Source organism: Podarcis filfolensis, assembly GCF_964270895.1.
Source record: "Podarcis filfolensis genome assembly, chromosome: 11".
Taxonomy (NCBI): domain Eukaryota; kingdom Metazoa; phylum Chordata; class Lepidosauria; order Squamata; family Lacertidae; genus Podarcis; species Podarcis filfolensis.
This window is the reverse complement of record NC_139613.1, coordinates 38,364,842-38,380,672: the sequence shown is the minus strand read 5'-3', so window position 1 is coordinate 38,380,672 and position 15,831 is coordinate 38,364,842. Positions and strand designations below refer to the sequence as shown.

The window sequence follows — 15,831 nt, the reverse complement described above, 5'->3', positions numbered from 1 at the left end:
TACCCACAAAGTCAGTATAATCTGCATATGCTGTATCTGGCAGGCATTCTATGCCCTGTTGCACATAGTTAAAAGTAAGCCAAAGTGCCAATTCTCAATTTTACTCAGTAGGAATGCAAGCATAATGTATGTGCCCTGTCTTTCTTTCCATCTCCAGCAGTTTCCAGGACTGAGCTTTGAAGTTGCTCTAACAGATTTGGCACCTCCAGTATGGAAGTAAGCATTCAAAACAGCATTCGCCCATACATGCCCATTGTTATTAAGAATAGAACACAAGTGAAATTATTCACTTTAGTACTGGGAAGAAATTACTCTATTTACATGAAAGATCTCTTTAAACATTCATCAAATGCAAACTATGAATGTTAAGATCATGACCCTACTTTTAATTACAGCCATGAGGTAAAAGTTACATTCCTCCTGAAGCCAACTAACTGTCAGCAAGTCCCAAATGCCTGCTCAAATGCAATTTTCAGGCACTTCTTCACATTAGGCCAGAGGTGAAGAATCTCTAAGCCAGCACACTTCTGTCCAGAACCTTTTGGCCAAACCACACTCAACTGCCCTTCAACCAATGCCGTGCATGATGTCAGGTGTGAGGCTGATAAAGACATGGCCAGGCCAAAAGGGGTTTTGCAAGCACCCCCAAAGCCCCTTGCACAGTACTTTGCAAGCCCTGACAATCAGTTGCTCATCACGGTTTGTAAAATGGAATGCCATTGCCTATACAGTTTGACTTCCAAGCACGTAGGCAAAACTGGGTAATCCAACATCATTGTCATGTTACGTGAGTTACAGGTGGGCAGTCCTGAGGGGAAGGAGGATCCGTGTATGTAGAAGATAAAGATCAGGCCTGCTGGCCAGGTCCAGTTCGCCTTCCTGACGCTAGGCCTCCATATGCACCCCACACCGTGTTCCTTGCTGGCCCCACTCTACAACGTCCTCCAGTACTGTTGCCTGGCTGGAATATAACCACAGGGGTAGATTTTAGTAATATGGCACCCTGAGTAAGGATATTTGGCACACGCACACACCGCCTATATATTTTTTATTTTCATAATAATTCATTTTTATTTTGCAAGGCGTGAGGAAATGTTGCAGAAATCTGGGGCTTTTGTAGGGGTGGGTTGCAGCCCATTGTACACATCACTTATCACTTGGTCCCCAGAAGGTTGCTCACTAGGAAATGCAGCATTTGGTGCAAAAAATGGACCCCCAGCCTACATTAATAAAAACAGTAACCTCAAGAATTGCATCAACAACAGCAAAACATCAGCCATATATGGGTGACGATAACTCATCACAATTAAACAAATGCCTGGGGGAAAGTGTATGGTTTTAATCTGTCGTAACCCTGCTTGATTTTTTAATGCACAATATATTACAACAAACTATGTTAACATGAGAAATGTGGTTATTGCAACTAAGAATACACCGCCCTTCAATTCAATAATGCCTGAGGCATTTTGAAATAAATATATAACACACTAGAAAATACCAAGCTACTGAATAATCAGAGTAAAAGCAAGAGTAAAATCAAATGAGTGGACTCTTTATAAAGTTTGTGAAAATAAAAAGGTCCCCTTCCACTAAAATGTATTAGGAAATATACACAATCTCATCCTTATACATGAAAATGAGCTAATTTAAAGATACAGTGGTACCTCGGGTTAAGTACTTAATTCGTTCCGGAGGTCCGTTCTTAACCTGAAATTGTTCTTAACCTGAAGCACCACTTTAGCTAATGGGGCCTCCTGCTGCCGCCGCGCCACCGGAGCACGATTTCTGTTCTCATCCTGAAGCAAAGTTCTTAACCTGAAGCATGATTTCTGGGTTAGCGGAGTCCGTAACCTGAAGCGTATGTAACCTGAAGCGTATGTAACCTGAGGCACCACTGTATATTGATTCAAATTTCTCAGGACCTTCTTGAGCCCAATAAAGGTTTGTAGGGACTGGATCTGACCCACACTAGCTACTACTTCTCTACAGGTACAGATAAAAAGATAGAAGATACAATGGGGGAAAATTCTGTCACTACTCTTGAGTTATTTGAATAAAGGGTGGAACAAAATATATAATGTATGTATCTGATCAAACAGTACTGGAACAGCCACCTGCCCAGCAATTGTCTAGGTTGGAGAATCTCAATTATCCACAAGCAGGTTTAACAGCTGAAATGCTTTATTATGCTACTGTCGTTATTATTTTGTTGTTGTTGTTCTTCCCTAAAGTACAGACCATTTTGTCTGCTCCCTCTACCAAAGGAAACTAGCATTTTTCACAATAGAATTTCAAAATGTATTCCACCCCCGTGTTAACAGAAAATGGCATATGACTAGATGGTCAGGTTTTTTTATGCAACTGCTTGGAAGACCCTGCCCCCATTGTTAGAAACTCATGATATAGAAGCTAGGTGCCAAATGGCTCCTTCAACCAGAGTTAAAGTTGCCAAAACAAAATGCCTAGTTGCCATTTTGGGGCCAGGCAGCTCAAAAGTCGTATTTTTTAATACGACTTTTTGGTTCCTGAAATTCATTCTGATTGTGCAGATAAAATATAACAGATAAAATTCTACAGGCTGTGTTTCTACTGTCCAAAATCAGGCAAGATCCAAGGATCCCCAGGCATGCACCCCTAGATGGTGGAGATGCCAGGTGTCATCCTGGCACCCGGGCATCTTCACTTAGTTACAAGTGGCTGATAACCAGGTACAAAATGGCCCTGGCGCCTGGCAAATTTCAAACGTTACCCAAAACGGTGATGACTTAAGCAGCCTGCTCAAGGGATCTGACCTTTCCAAAAGTTTCTTAACTGGAATAGAAAACAAAAAGCTCCTCACTCTAGACTAGGGTTTTTCACCTGTGACCCTGCAGTTGTTGCTGGACTTCCAACTCCCAACCAACCCAGCCAGCACAACTGATGGTGAAGGATGCCAAGGGCTGAAGTCCAACAACATCTGTGGAACCACAGGTTGGGCATTCGTGTTCTATACTTAGCAGCTTCCAGAATTTAATACAAATGTAGACAGTCATTTTCTTCCTCAGAGCAACATGTAGAGACCAGTGGGAAGCAGGCCACATGCAGGTGGTTTAACCAGAATTGACAGTGAGAATGGCCATACACATGCACCACCATGTAAAACCATGTTCCCTCCAGCCTTCCCAAAAGCGATTCTGATGGGAGTACAGAGTACAGAGTGCAGCAACAGTCTATATATGCATCACTGTGTACAAGGATCATGAAACAGGTTATTAGTATTTGTTTGGGAAACACAAACTGTAGAGAAAATTTAGAAGGATAGCCAGAGTTGAAAAACAGTTGAGAAACAGCAAAATACTTATCCTACAAGGCCAACAAGTATGTGCTTAGTCATTATGATCACATCCCAATATTAGCAGAAGAGATATATAATCTCAATAGACAAATACTGCAGTTAAAGCAAAATTCTGAAGATTAGTGTCTGCACCTGAATATAGCACAATACCCACATGAATTTTATTGCTTGTAAACACTGATCCCAGTAACACACAAGTAATTTTTCCTTGTCAAGAACCAGCCTTCCATTTTGAAGCTGACTTGAGATATAATATCTAACAAATACTAAGCATTCATAGTTAAGAAAAAAGAAATGTACAATTACAGATTTACTTGGTCATAAGGCAATATGGTCCACCATTGAAGCATCCAGACAAATATCAAGACAGGTTCAAGAGATGTGGGAGATCCCCTACTTGATTTTTTTTATTTGCTGGATATCACGAAATATTCAACTGACAGGGTTATACCTTTGTAGGAGTAAACCTTAAGCCACAGGCCTGTACTGTGCACCCCTGCCTTGAAGGACCACATCTCCCAATATGAACTGACCCGGACCCTGCACTCATTATTTGAGGTCCTTCTTCATGTGCCTCTTCCACAAGAGGTTCAAAGCGTGGCAACACAAGAATTGGCCTTTTCTGTGTAGGCTCTCCATTTGTGAAATGGTCTCCCCAGGAACGCTTGTCTGATGTGTTACATAGCTTTAGGTGCCAGGCAAAACCATTCCTCTTCTTCCAGGCCTTTGTTTAATTAGCCAACCTATGGCCTTTTAAACTGGGAGTTGGGGGAGATCGTTTTGTTTATCATGTTATGTATTTTTATACTGTAAACCGCCCTGTCAGGGATGGCTGGAGTCGTAGTCCAGCAACATCCAGAGGGTTATAAATTTCTTCAAGGAAAAGCAGTACAAATAAAGTTGTTGTGTAAACTGGCAATAGCTGCTTTTACAAATAGTCCTGCAAAGTTTTAAACATGTATTGGAAAACAAACTATGCACAGAAACTGCTTCCAGCAAGAAATGCCATCTATATTATACTAAAGAGTTTATAGTAAAAAAAGTTTTATTATAAGTAGTTTATAATAAGAAGAAGAAGAAGAAGAAGAATATCCATATATTGTTTCAATGGTTGGTTTGCTTTACTTTTATTCCATCTTTCGTTGTATTAACATGTTGTATTAACATGCTGTTCAATAGGCTGCTCACTGCTTTGGAGGCCTAGGAGGCCTAAAAAAGCAATATATAAATATATCATATCATTAAACCTAACAACAGCAAGGATATTCTTGCCATAAAGTTGTGATTTCATGCAAAGCTATGATTAGCCTAACATGGTAATAGCTGCAAAAAAGAGATAAAACTAGAAATCATCAACTGAGGAGGGGCGACTAACGGGTTCAGGGATTTGCTTCCACATGACAGCAGACTGGTACACAAGCAACAAAGGTTTGATAAAAAGGTAGAGCTGAAGATTTAAAAATCTAATCTAAAATTTGGCAAAGGATAAAGAAGTCTGATGCACTTTAGAACAAAGCTAGTAAGATTTTTAAGAAATCCATATCCGGTGCTGCTTTCCATAGTCTCAGCACCAGAATTGCAGAGGCAAGTGAGATTTTGATACAGAACCACATACGGCACATATTCTGTATTAAACACTAATACTTGCAACTTTGGAGGTTTTTTAAAAAGTCAAACGTCAGACTCTCAAAGGATTCAGATGTTCAATATACTAGATTTTTAAAATATGAGAGCAGTCTAGTTTTGTTACCACTTGACCTCCTAGTATGTCAATATAACATGTGAGGGGAGTTCCTTTGTAGAACATAGCTTCACACACATTCATCCCATGCATATTTTAAGGTACTGGATGCATGTTGAGCAACTCCGTTAGCCATATAAAATGGAACTTGACAAGAGCTCCAGGGGTTGAAAGATAACTGCCTCTCCACCTGTCTGGAGCATGTAATATTTAAGTCACAGCATTTCTTCTTGTAAGTACTTTCCCCGTCCTCAAACTGACATCAGATTGGCAGAAATAATCAGATGCTGCAAGGCTGACAGCTGACTGAAGTTGTACACCCTTGCACATCAGAAGCAAGAACACTACCCCAGGGCAAGCAAAGACTAGCAACAATGCCAGGCCAGCAACAGATTTACACAGCTGGATACCTACACAGATCACTCCACTCTCTAATTATTGCCTTACCTTTTGTTTTAGAGACAGTAAAATATTCAGTAAACTGAAGAAAATCAAATCATACTTATTGTGCATAAAGCACTTAGCAGTCACATTTGTTCCATAGGATGAGAAACAGCGAAATATGGTAAAACACTTTTTATGAGACCTAAAAGCCTAGCAATCAGCAACTGACAGCCTTGGGCCAAAACTAGTCCCAAATGCTAATACAGTGGTACCTCAGGTTATGAACTTACTTCATTCTGGAGGTCTGTTCTTAACCCAAAACTGTTCTTAACCTGAGGTGTGCTTTCACTAACGGGGCCTCCCGCTGCTGCCGCACCATCGCCACACGATTTCCATTCTCATCCTGGGGCAAAGTTCTCAACCCAAGGTACTATTTCTGGGTTAGCAGAGTTTGTAACCCCAAGCGTTTGTAACCCGAAGCGCTTGTATCCACTGTACTGAGGAAGAAGGGGAATGGAGGAAGCAGCTGTTGTAACAGAGCTTGCTGGCAGGATCTTAAGAGGAAAGGCTGGTGCCTCCTTAAAGTCTCCTTCCAGCAAAACTAGCTGATAACTAAGGAATGAGTTGTTTGAAATATTGCTGCCTTTCTAGTTACATACTGTTCTGAGCAGACCTAATTGTTCACATAACAGAGCAGGTTAAATTAGGGTGTCACAATAATTCAGTCAGGGATGCATAACAATACAAGCACCTGTTCATTGTTAAAGGATGAGCTCAACTGAGGCGGGTACAGTAGGGCCTCCTTGACTAGCCCTGCACCGGCTCGCAATTCAACCCTCCTCAATCTATTAAGGCATCTTCATTTCCTCAAGGACTCAAAGTTAGGGGGAAAGATGAGCAGGCAGAAAAGGCCTCCCTAAAGTCTGGAAGTAGCTGGCAGATGTTATGGCTGCAAATGTGCTTCAGTTCCTGCAATGGACCCATCTGGATTGTATCCCAACCCACAAGCCTTAGGAAGAAGAAGAAGAAAATTATACTCTTCATGTCACTTGCATTTGGCTGTTTCAATTTCCCTCCCCCCCCCCCCGCCGCTGCTATATTCCCCTGCTCCCCAATATGAGCCTATTTTGACTTTCTTAAGGCTTAAGAGAGGGAGGGGATAGCAGGAAAGGAAGCTGCACTCTCTCCCTATCCTAGTTAGTCTCTCTTTGCATCCCGGATGGTGGTGGAGTAAATTGGTAAAGCTCACAAAACCATGAGGATTTTCTGAACATGCCTAGCCACCAAAAACTTCCCTCAGTGAGGATTTTCTGAACATGCCTAGCCACCAAAAACTTCCCTCAGTGTTTTCTGAATACTCTTAGGCTATACTCACCAAATCCCAACGGGATTGTGAGACAATCAGAGTAGTGCTTGGCCATCCTGAGATTAAATTACTTTACAATAATTAAACCAGGCATGTGGAACTTGCAGCCCTCCGTATGCTATTAAAACTCCAATCCCATCTGTGCCAAACAGGTATAAATGCAGCTGTAGTCCAACATCTGGAAGGCCACAGGTTCCAAATACCTGAAATAAACCTTTCAAAAATGAATCTAATTGCTCAGAATACAGAAGCCTTCAGAGCCAAAACTTCCAGACAGAAAATGTGCAGCAAATGAAGATTTAATGACCTCAGAATTAGGCACTTCATTCTTAGTTTTGCTCTGATGTCAGAGAGGTCTTGCAGAGCTGGGCACAGTTAAGGTATAATGAAACAACTGTGTAATATCTATATTATATTTGCTTTCAAACTAAAGTTCCTTAACACAGTCTGTTTTAAAGTGTGTGTTGTGGAATGCAGATTTTATAAGACTGTGGCACTCAGTTCTAAGCGTTTAATACCAAACAGAAGTCTTATAGACCTATTAGCACATATTTATGAAAATACTAGCATGGCCTAAGAGAATCTGCTTAAACTCAAGGTGACCTGCTTAGCCAATAGGTTGAATTCATCATCTTGATTAACAGGGATGCTAATAATGCTAGCCAAAGTCAATGGTAAGGGTGTATATTATATTATGCAAACTATCAGCTTAAAAAAAGTCATAGATAAGAAGCTAGGATTCCAGTTTAGAATGCCAAGCCCAAAACAAAAAACACCCAAGTATTAGAAAAACTGTAGCAGACCACAGTAAAACTAATTGAATTTGATGAAATTTTATGCTAACCACCACCAATGGGCACAAAATCTTTGTCAAAGAAAGAGTATTCATAGAGAATAAGTTACATATCAAGGGGTCCAAAATGGTTGTCTGTGCTTCTAATAAAATCAAGAAGGGCAATCAGCGGGGTCCTGCCCCCACCTTTCCAGGAAACCCCTTACGAGAAACAGGGAGGGAGTGCTCAGATGCAATAACCAAGAACGCCTTCCTATCCACCTTCCTATTAGCACAGATGTAGAAAAAGATCTGCATGCTCTAGTTAGTTTGGTTGCTCTGAAGCACAGTGCACTAGGCACCTCTCCTCCAAGTAGCCAAATAATTGCTCAGTGAGGAAAGCATTGTGGGGCATTTGCTAGTCCAAGCTATGGCAAGACATACTGAATAATGAACTCTCAATTTTCCTCCCAGTCTTGGAGCTGAGAGAAGACAGGGACTGATGTCCAAACATTGGGAGGATGAGGCTCCCCCTCCAACCTCTACAGCTACAGCCTGGAAAGAAGACTGGTTACTTGTAATGCTCACACAAGGGTGGTAGGATACTCTCCGTGACTTTATGCTGGTTAATAACAAATTTAATATACATATATAATTTAATATATAATAACCTTTATGAAACGTACGGCATTACTCAGAATAGGAGAACTCTGAAATACTTCAAATGTACTGTTTCCAAAGAAAGGAAGAGAAGTTGAGCTATGGCAATTCTTGGTGGACAGCACCCACCGGAGTTCAGGAAAGCATTGTAAATTCAAAAGTAGATCTGCCAGAATCAGCTAATGAGTCAGATAACATTTCTTCTCAGTGAAAGGCTGCAGGCTTTCCAAGCAGTCTATTACTCCCTCTGCCTTGCAGCTTACTAACTGTACTTCTCCTGCTCATGCCAGAGCAACGGTTCAGAGAAGGCAAACAGGCACATAAAACACACAAGACCCAGATTATGTAGGCAAATGGCCCACCAAATACAGTTGCTATCTGAAAGATGTATCATGGTCTGCCAAACAGATTCATAGTTAATGGAGGAGCAGCATTATATGACCAGTAATTTCATGTTAAAATGCTTTAGATTGCAAATGAGAATAGATAGATTTGTTGTTATACTCTCCCTGAGGAAGTTTATTTTTGTGAAAGGTGTGCAGAGATTTAAGAATAACATGTTGCCATTTTCGGCAATCCTGGATTATTATTTCCTGTTGTATGCTAGCGCTGTTGCCTCTTTTTTGCTCTACATGAACTGAGCGAGATAATGTCCCAGCATGAACGAACAAACAATAAAGAGCTCCCATGACAACTTGGATTTGGAAATGTCTCAAGAAAGGCAGAAAATGCCCAGTCCACAGCAAAGCTGTGCTGAGCACCTTATTCAAGCCTTCTGAATACCTTTCTCCCCAAACACTTATTTAGGATCCAAAAACCACAAAAGCCTATTGCTCTACTCCTTTTAGTGCAGCCAGCTGACCAATTCCAATATTCCACATTTAAGACTTATAATTCCCAGGTACCTTACTCTCTACCAGTCCACTGTCCCAACTGATAGGCTCATAGGTTCACACCTGACTCATAATAAATTCTGAAATATCATCAGCTTTCCTGTGAATCTCCTTCCATTCCCCTCAGTACTAAGTCAATGCTGGCAAACTGGACATCAAAGCAGCCCAATCAGTGGTAAGGCAATCACATTCATAACCATTCTGATAATTGCTTCATACAAAGCAGCTACCCATATGGAATATGGTTCAGGTTTTGCGGTAAGTTTTGACATTTTGGAAGTAATGTAAGTTTTACCACTACCAGAACTTTCATCTGTCTATATTCTATAGTGATGTACTCTATAGTGCTTTGGAAAGTGTAAGAGAATAGGTTCCTGCCCAATGAGTTTACAGTGTATAATTCAATACAGGAGAAAACACAGGTAAAGAGGAAAATGGAAGTACGAGTGAACAGAGGAGAATAAATGTTTATTCCAGTTCCAGATACTATCCAATTCTACTACAGTTTCCCACTAATTAGCCAGATTTATTTTATGGTACCTATTTAATCTTACTCAAAGATTTATAATCTCTGAGATTAAAAATAAATAAATCTGTGGGTCATATAAAACCAGAACAAATCACCCTAATCTTAAGTGCTCCAAGAGGTCAACACGAACACTAAACACTAATATATATGCTTAATATTGATGAGCACTACTTATCAAAGAGGAACCATATATTCACCATTCTTCCTGAAACCATAACTTATATTGAGAAGTTACTATTTCAGTAGTGCAGTGAAATTTGTGAAGTTGTATTCTAAAACATTCCATAGAACTTTGATAAAAATGAGTAAAATCTTGCCCTATTATCAGTAACTCTTAGCAAGCCTGTGACTTCTCTACTCTTCTGCAACCTGTTAAAATGGGGGGGGGCAGAGAGAGAGAGAGAGAAGAGAAGAGACTAGCACCTTGTGTGAGAAAGAAGCTAATTTTGAAGGTAGTATAAATTCCTGTTATTCTCAAATTCTAAAACACTTTTAAGTTCAATTAGCCTAGGAGTAGGTAATGTTCAGTCCAGGAGATTAATATGAGTCAATATTGCTTAGGCCTCAATCCTAACCCTTCAGTATGAGTAAGCCTCTTTGACTTCAATGGGACTAACTTTTGGGTAGATTTGTGCTGTGAGTCTCTTAAACACAAAAGCTTGGCTTGATCAAACATTTTAAAATTAGAAACTAATTGTTCAGTGCTAGCATGGTTTCAGTTGCTCTTCATTTCCAATTTTTCAACCCTGATGTGGTTAGTAGCACACCGATCAAAAATGGAAAAAGAGTCTGCATGTTTGCAGAATTAAGGCCACAGTTATTTGTATACACATGAAGGCAATAGATTTAAAGGGATTTTGTATATTTGCCTTGAGGCCAAGCTCTCTCTCTCTCTCTCTCCCTCCCACACACCTACCCCTCAGCAGCTTATACTTGTCAAGGTTTCAATGAACATTAATTGCAAAAGTAGTCCCCAGCGTGGCCTGAAACCAAACACACTGCAGTTCTGATAAATTGAAAGTGGCATATTAAGAAGCATTTTATCATAGATCACTGAGTCTGACACTACTGGGGTCAGCATCCAAATTCAATTGTACCCCCAACAGAGGTGGGTCTGCAGCACCCACTCTCATTTATTTTGTTTAGAGTTCAGCTGTGCTTAAGAGACAGAGAAAGAAAGATTAAGAAAAGTGAGGTGACAAAAAGAGTAACAAGTAGGTGAGGGCGATGAAGAGAAAAAGAAGGAATGTACTTAACAAAAATAATGCAAAGTGGTACCATGTTAGAAGCTGGAGTAAAGTCATGTTCTGGCTCTGGAAAGATTTAACCCTCAAATTACCACACCCTATTGTATTTAAGCCTAAATACATGTAACTGAAATAACTGCACATTGTTCCTGTGAGCATCCCTGCTTCCACTCCCCTGCTTCTGCTGTTGTGACTTTTAAACTGCAAGCTCCTTGGGGCAGAAAGCAGTTTTCTTGTATCCTGTAAAGCAGGAGCGGTTGACCCATGCCCTCCCCAATGTTGCTGAACTACAATGACTGTAGCCAGCATGGCCAATGGTCAGAAATAATGCAAGCTGTAACAACTGGAGGACCAGAGACAATCTGCCCCTGCCATAAAGCACCATGCACAACAATGGTGCACTTCAATAAATAATAGGAGTGATAGTTTATGAAGACTACTGAGGTAGATGATGAAAGTCACATGCATTACTTCCCCACAGGCTGATAATTGTGCAATTTAGTTAAGATAGCTGTTATGGTGCATTTGTAGATTGAAGGCTCTCTTCGTATAGCATTCTTTGCAAAAACTAACAAGCATGCCCTGTGTATAATGAAATACACTCCAAAGCGTCCAGCAGCCTTTTAGTCTTTTGAGCAGCAGCAGCGGTTTTAGGATTAATCGGAGGCGGCATGGGAAACTTTGAAAAGAAAAGCACAGCCTTTCACTTCCCGGCTTCCTTACCAAATTGTGGGGGAAAGGAGAGAAACACTCACACTGTGAGCAATAACGCTGGTCCTCCTGTCTCTTCAGTGGGTCGGAAATAACGGATTAAATCTTAATGCGTGAAGTCAGAAACTTCAAAAAAATAAAGAAAACATAGAAGACCGCGTAGGGGATGGATAGAGAAAAGGGACAGCTGAGTTTATGCAAGCGATAAACCCCTACGAAGAAGAAAAAGAGGGGGGTTGTTGTCTACTGAAGAGATCTTTAACTCCCTCGCCAGCCGCTACCAAAAAGGGATTATTATTTCCCAAGGGAAACCGCTTTTCTTTGCCCGATGATGCAGCAGACGCTCTCTCCTCCTGGTCCAGACACAATATCTTTAAAAGCATCTCCCGAAACAACCATAACCACCAGACAGGACAGGAGGAGGAAATGGAGCAGCAACATGGGCAAAACAAACAAACCCGCCTTGAATCGCCGAGGAAGCTGCCAGCTCTTTGACGGCCTCCGCGCGGGTCGCCCCTCTTTTCGCCCAGACCCGATCCTGACGTGCCCACTGACGGCGGCAGCGCCCAAGTTGGGCTCCAGCCAGCCACCTCCGGCCGGGCACCGTCCAAGGAAGGCACCGCGGGGCGGGAAAGCGGCGGGGAGAGGAAGGGGAAAAAGTTGCTCAACAGCAAAACAAGAAGAAGCTGCAGCTACAGCAGCGGGAGAAGCAGCAACCGCCGAGATCCCTCCCTCTCTGCCGGGGAAAAGCAGGCGAGGAAAAGCACACGCAGCAGCGCGCACGCCGCCGCCGAAAGCGGAGGGAAGGCGGGCAGAGGCAGGTGCCCAGCTGGGACCCCCACACACTCGGCGGGAGTCCAGGAGGGAAGAGGGGAAACGAAGTCTGAGGAGTTGCTGGCGAGCGGACAGCGCGGGGCGACCCCTCGCTGAGGAGAAATGTGCCCCGACGGGGGCGGCGGGAGCGTCCGCCCTGGCCAGGCGACGGAAACAACTTGCCTTCCTCCTCCTCCTCCTCCCCTCAGCGACTCCGACGCCGAGGGAGGTCGAAGCCCCCTTTTTTCCCCCGTGCCCTTTTCCCCCACTCCACCCCGGCTACTCACCCGCGCTCCGAAGGCCGCTCGCCTCAAGTGTTGTCCGGCGACCACGGCTGAGGCTCTTTTTTCCCCCCCTCACCGACTCGCCCAAGCGGCCGCGGCTGCCTTGCTGACGCCGAGAGGAGCTAGAGGAGCCTCGGCCCGCCCCCCGTCCCTCCCCCGGAGCCCGCCAGGCCCGCCCTCGCGCCCTCCCACAGCCCGCGCGCGAAGCTCCGCCTCGCGAAGGAAAAAAAAAAACACCCCAAAACGCAAGGCGGCCCAGCCGCCGCGAGCGGAGGAAGCTTTTGTTTTGCTCAGGCGCGCCAGGCTTGGAAGCCTGACAGGAAAAAAGCCCCCGTGGGCGGCAGAAAGGCGGCGAGCTCCGAGGAGGCCTTTTCCCCTCCTTTTATTTTATTTTATTTTTTTGCGGTGGAGGGAGATAAGTGCACACAGTAGGGCAAAGGCTGCGGCGTCGGCGTGCGCTGAGTGTCCCTGCTCTTCCCAAGGATAAGGATAAGGAGGGGGAAGAAGACCGGCCTTTGTTGTTATTAAGAAGGAACTGCTCCGTATAGCCTAGGGCCTCTTTTCAGAGGTGACGACAAATCCGCCACACACACCCCGTGACAAAAATGCACCCCCCCACACACACAATGACCGAATTCCCTACATAGAAAGTGAGGGTGTATAGCATGGTGGCCTCGTGTAAAACTGCGAGACAGTGCCAAATCGTGGCTTCTGGCACTGTGTAACCAACTGGTGTGCTTGCCTGGGTCGTGCTAATATTGCTGCTTCCTTTTTACCAGCTAGATTCTTACCTTGCAGGAATGTGGCCAAGTTTCAGGTGGTCCTTGGCCCTTTGCCACATCGGCATTGGTAAACCTGGCCCAAAGTGCAACTGGAGGAGAGCTCGGTTGGTTAGAGAGTGGCGCCAACGCCAAGGTTGCAGGTTCGATCCTCGTGAGGAACAGCTGCCCGTTCCTGTGTTGCGGGGTGGGGTGGGGTATGATGCTCAGGCTCTCTTCCAACGCTACGGTTCTATGAAAATCCCTCTTCTGAAGCTAGTATTTTCTTGTGGGAGTGCCCCTCTGCATGCTGGACCTCTCTTAAGAGGTGTTTGCGCTCCTATGTAGTTGGCCCCAAATATTATCAGAGAAGACAGAAGTGCCTGGCGTGCTCTGGTCCATGGGGTCACGAAGAGTCGGACACGACTAAACGATTAAACAATAACAACAACAAATTAGGATCAGATGTGTAAAGGTGAGCTGAGCCTCCGCAGCCTCATCATTTCGTAAATATCTCTGTAGTAGCCGATGCCAGTGATAATGACCTGGTTTTTCTTAAGGCATCTCAAAACTGTGCTGTGCATTCTCTCAGTCAACATTCTCTCAGCCTTACCAGAAGATGCTCCTTATATTCATAGAATCATATTACTGTAGAGTTGGAAGGAGCCATGAGTTAAACCTCCTGCAATGCAGGAATCTTTCGCCCAAGCCCAGGACCCTGTCTACCAACTGAGCTGTCCTAGGGTCTTGGTTACTCTACATCAGGCATCCCCAAACTCAGCCCTCCAGGTGTTTTGGGACTACAACTCCCATCATCCCTAGCTAACAGGACCAGTGGTTAGGGATGATGGGAACTGTAGTCCCAAAACATCTGGAGGGCCAAGTTTGGGGATGCCTGCTCTTCCCAAACCAGCAGTGCGCTCCCACTGCTGGTTTGGGAAGTGATGTACACAAGTTTGCCGCCGTCCATATATATACAGTGTCTGTGCTGTTTCTTATGAAATACTGTGTTTTGATGTGTTTGTTTACCCCCAAGCTAGCTTTCATCCAAACTAAAGAAAAGAATGGCCTTGCTGCATTTTAAGCCAGTAACGTGTACATGTTTTTACTTCTAAGTTTCGGCTGGCTTGCCAACTGCAGTATTATATACAGCTTGAAAAGTGAGGCGGGGTGTGTGGGGCTATAAAATAAAGAAGAAATAAATAAGCAATACCTAGAGATATCTAGCAAGGTTTAGGCCCTCTGGGTCTACACTATAAAAACCGGTGATATGTGTGTGTGCAAACAGTGTTTGCGTAAGCAAAGTTAATTACTTTTTTGGGAATTGCTCTGGAATTAATATTTAATTGCTGTACTGGAGCAGATGTACCTGCAAGTGGACAGAAAGGGAGTTTGTGCACTCTTGTATATTGTTTCATCTCCTTTTGTGAAAATAAATGAAGAATAACTGGTTAAAAGAATTCAACCCATAGGTGTCACAGATAATGCCAGTAGTGCTCAGTATTGCAAGGAAAACGACAAAAGTGAATCTATTGGATTAAAGAGGGGCTGCGAGAAGAAAATTGACTTTTGGGTTTCTCTCTTGGGTGTTCATGCAAAGGAACTTGAGGATTGGGGGAAGGGTGCAGTTTTGTCTTTTGAATGAAATTTCAAAGGTCGTTTTGTGTTGTAGGCAATACATTGAAAAGATTAGTACTTCAGGGTAATCGTTTCTCCTCTTGTTTTATGAATGTAATATCCTTTTGGGATATCATGGTGATGGCTGAGTTATTGTGGGTAGTATACTTGGAAGTTGAAGGCTAAACAGTTTAGGGGGCTGAGGGCATTCTCCGCTGGGAAAACCTTGAAATAAACATATCCCAGTTTGGTGTATTTGTCTCCAGGCAAGATTTTTTTGTTGTTGAACCATGCAACTGCAGAGAGCCTCCAGGAAGGGGGATGAACTCCACCAGAGGCTAGGCGAGAACATTGCTCTCAGTGGAAAAGCTCCTTGGCAGGCAACAACATCAATCACTGGCAGAAGATTTGTTGTGACAACATGAAGGGAAGAGGAGCTTGGGATGCTCTAGATGTTAGCTCTGTTGTTGTGTCCTTGGAATAAAATTAACGGTGTGGTTTTTTAAAATCTCTTTCAAGTTTTTAAATTTTAACAAGGCGAAACAACAGCTTTTCTTCTTATTGACAAGCTACTTGCTAAGGAATACTACCCTGCCACTCAGTGAAGAGATTATTGTAGCTGTGACATGCTACTCAAGTGCAGAGAAACTAGATTCAAAATCTCACCTAACAAGAGAATTTTTTAAAAAATGGATTTAAAATTAATAACATCTAGATTGCCA

At 43.2% G+C, this 15,831-nt stretch overlaps 1 protein-coding gene across 11 annotated transcripts in view; it reads right to left on the bottom strand.

Annotated features, from left to right (window-relative positions):
• PAM (peptidylglycine alpha-amidating monooxygenase) overlaps positions 1 to 13,062 on the bottom strand; it is a 121,321-nt gene extending 108,259 nt beyond the window's left edge. For 8 of the 11 annotated variants that reach the window (XM_083576658.1, XM_083576662.1, XM_083576659.1 and 5 more), the window contains exon 1: positions 12,738 to 12,909. The gene's annotated coding sequence lies outside the window, so the exon portion shown is untranslated. Of the gene's footprint in view, positions 1 to 12,737 lie in introns of all 11 variants that reach the window. The other 3 variants (XM_083576653.1, XM_083576650.1, XM_083576660.1) reach the window with 3 other exon arrangements.
• Between the last annotated feature and the right edge of the window lie 2,769 nt (positions 13,063 to 15,831).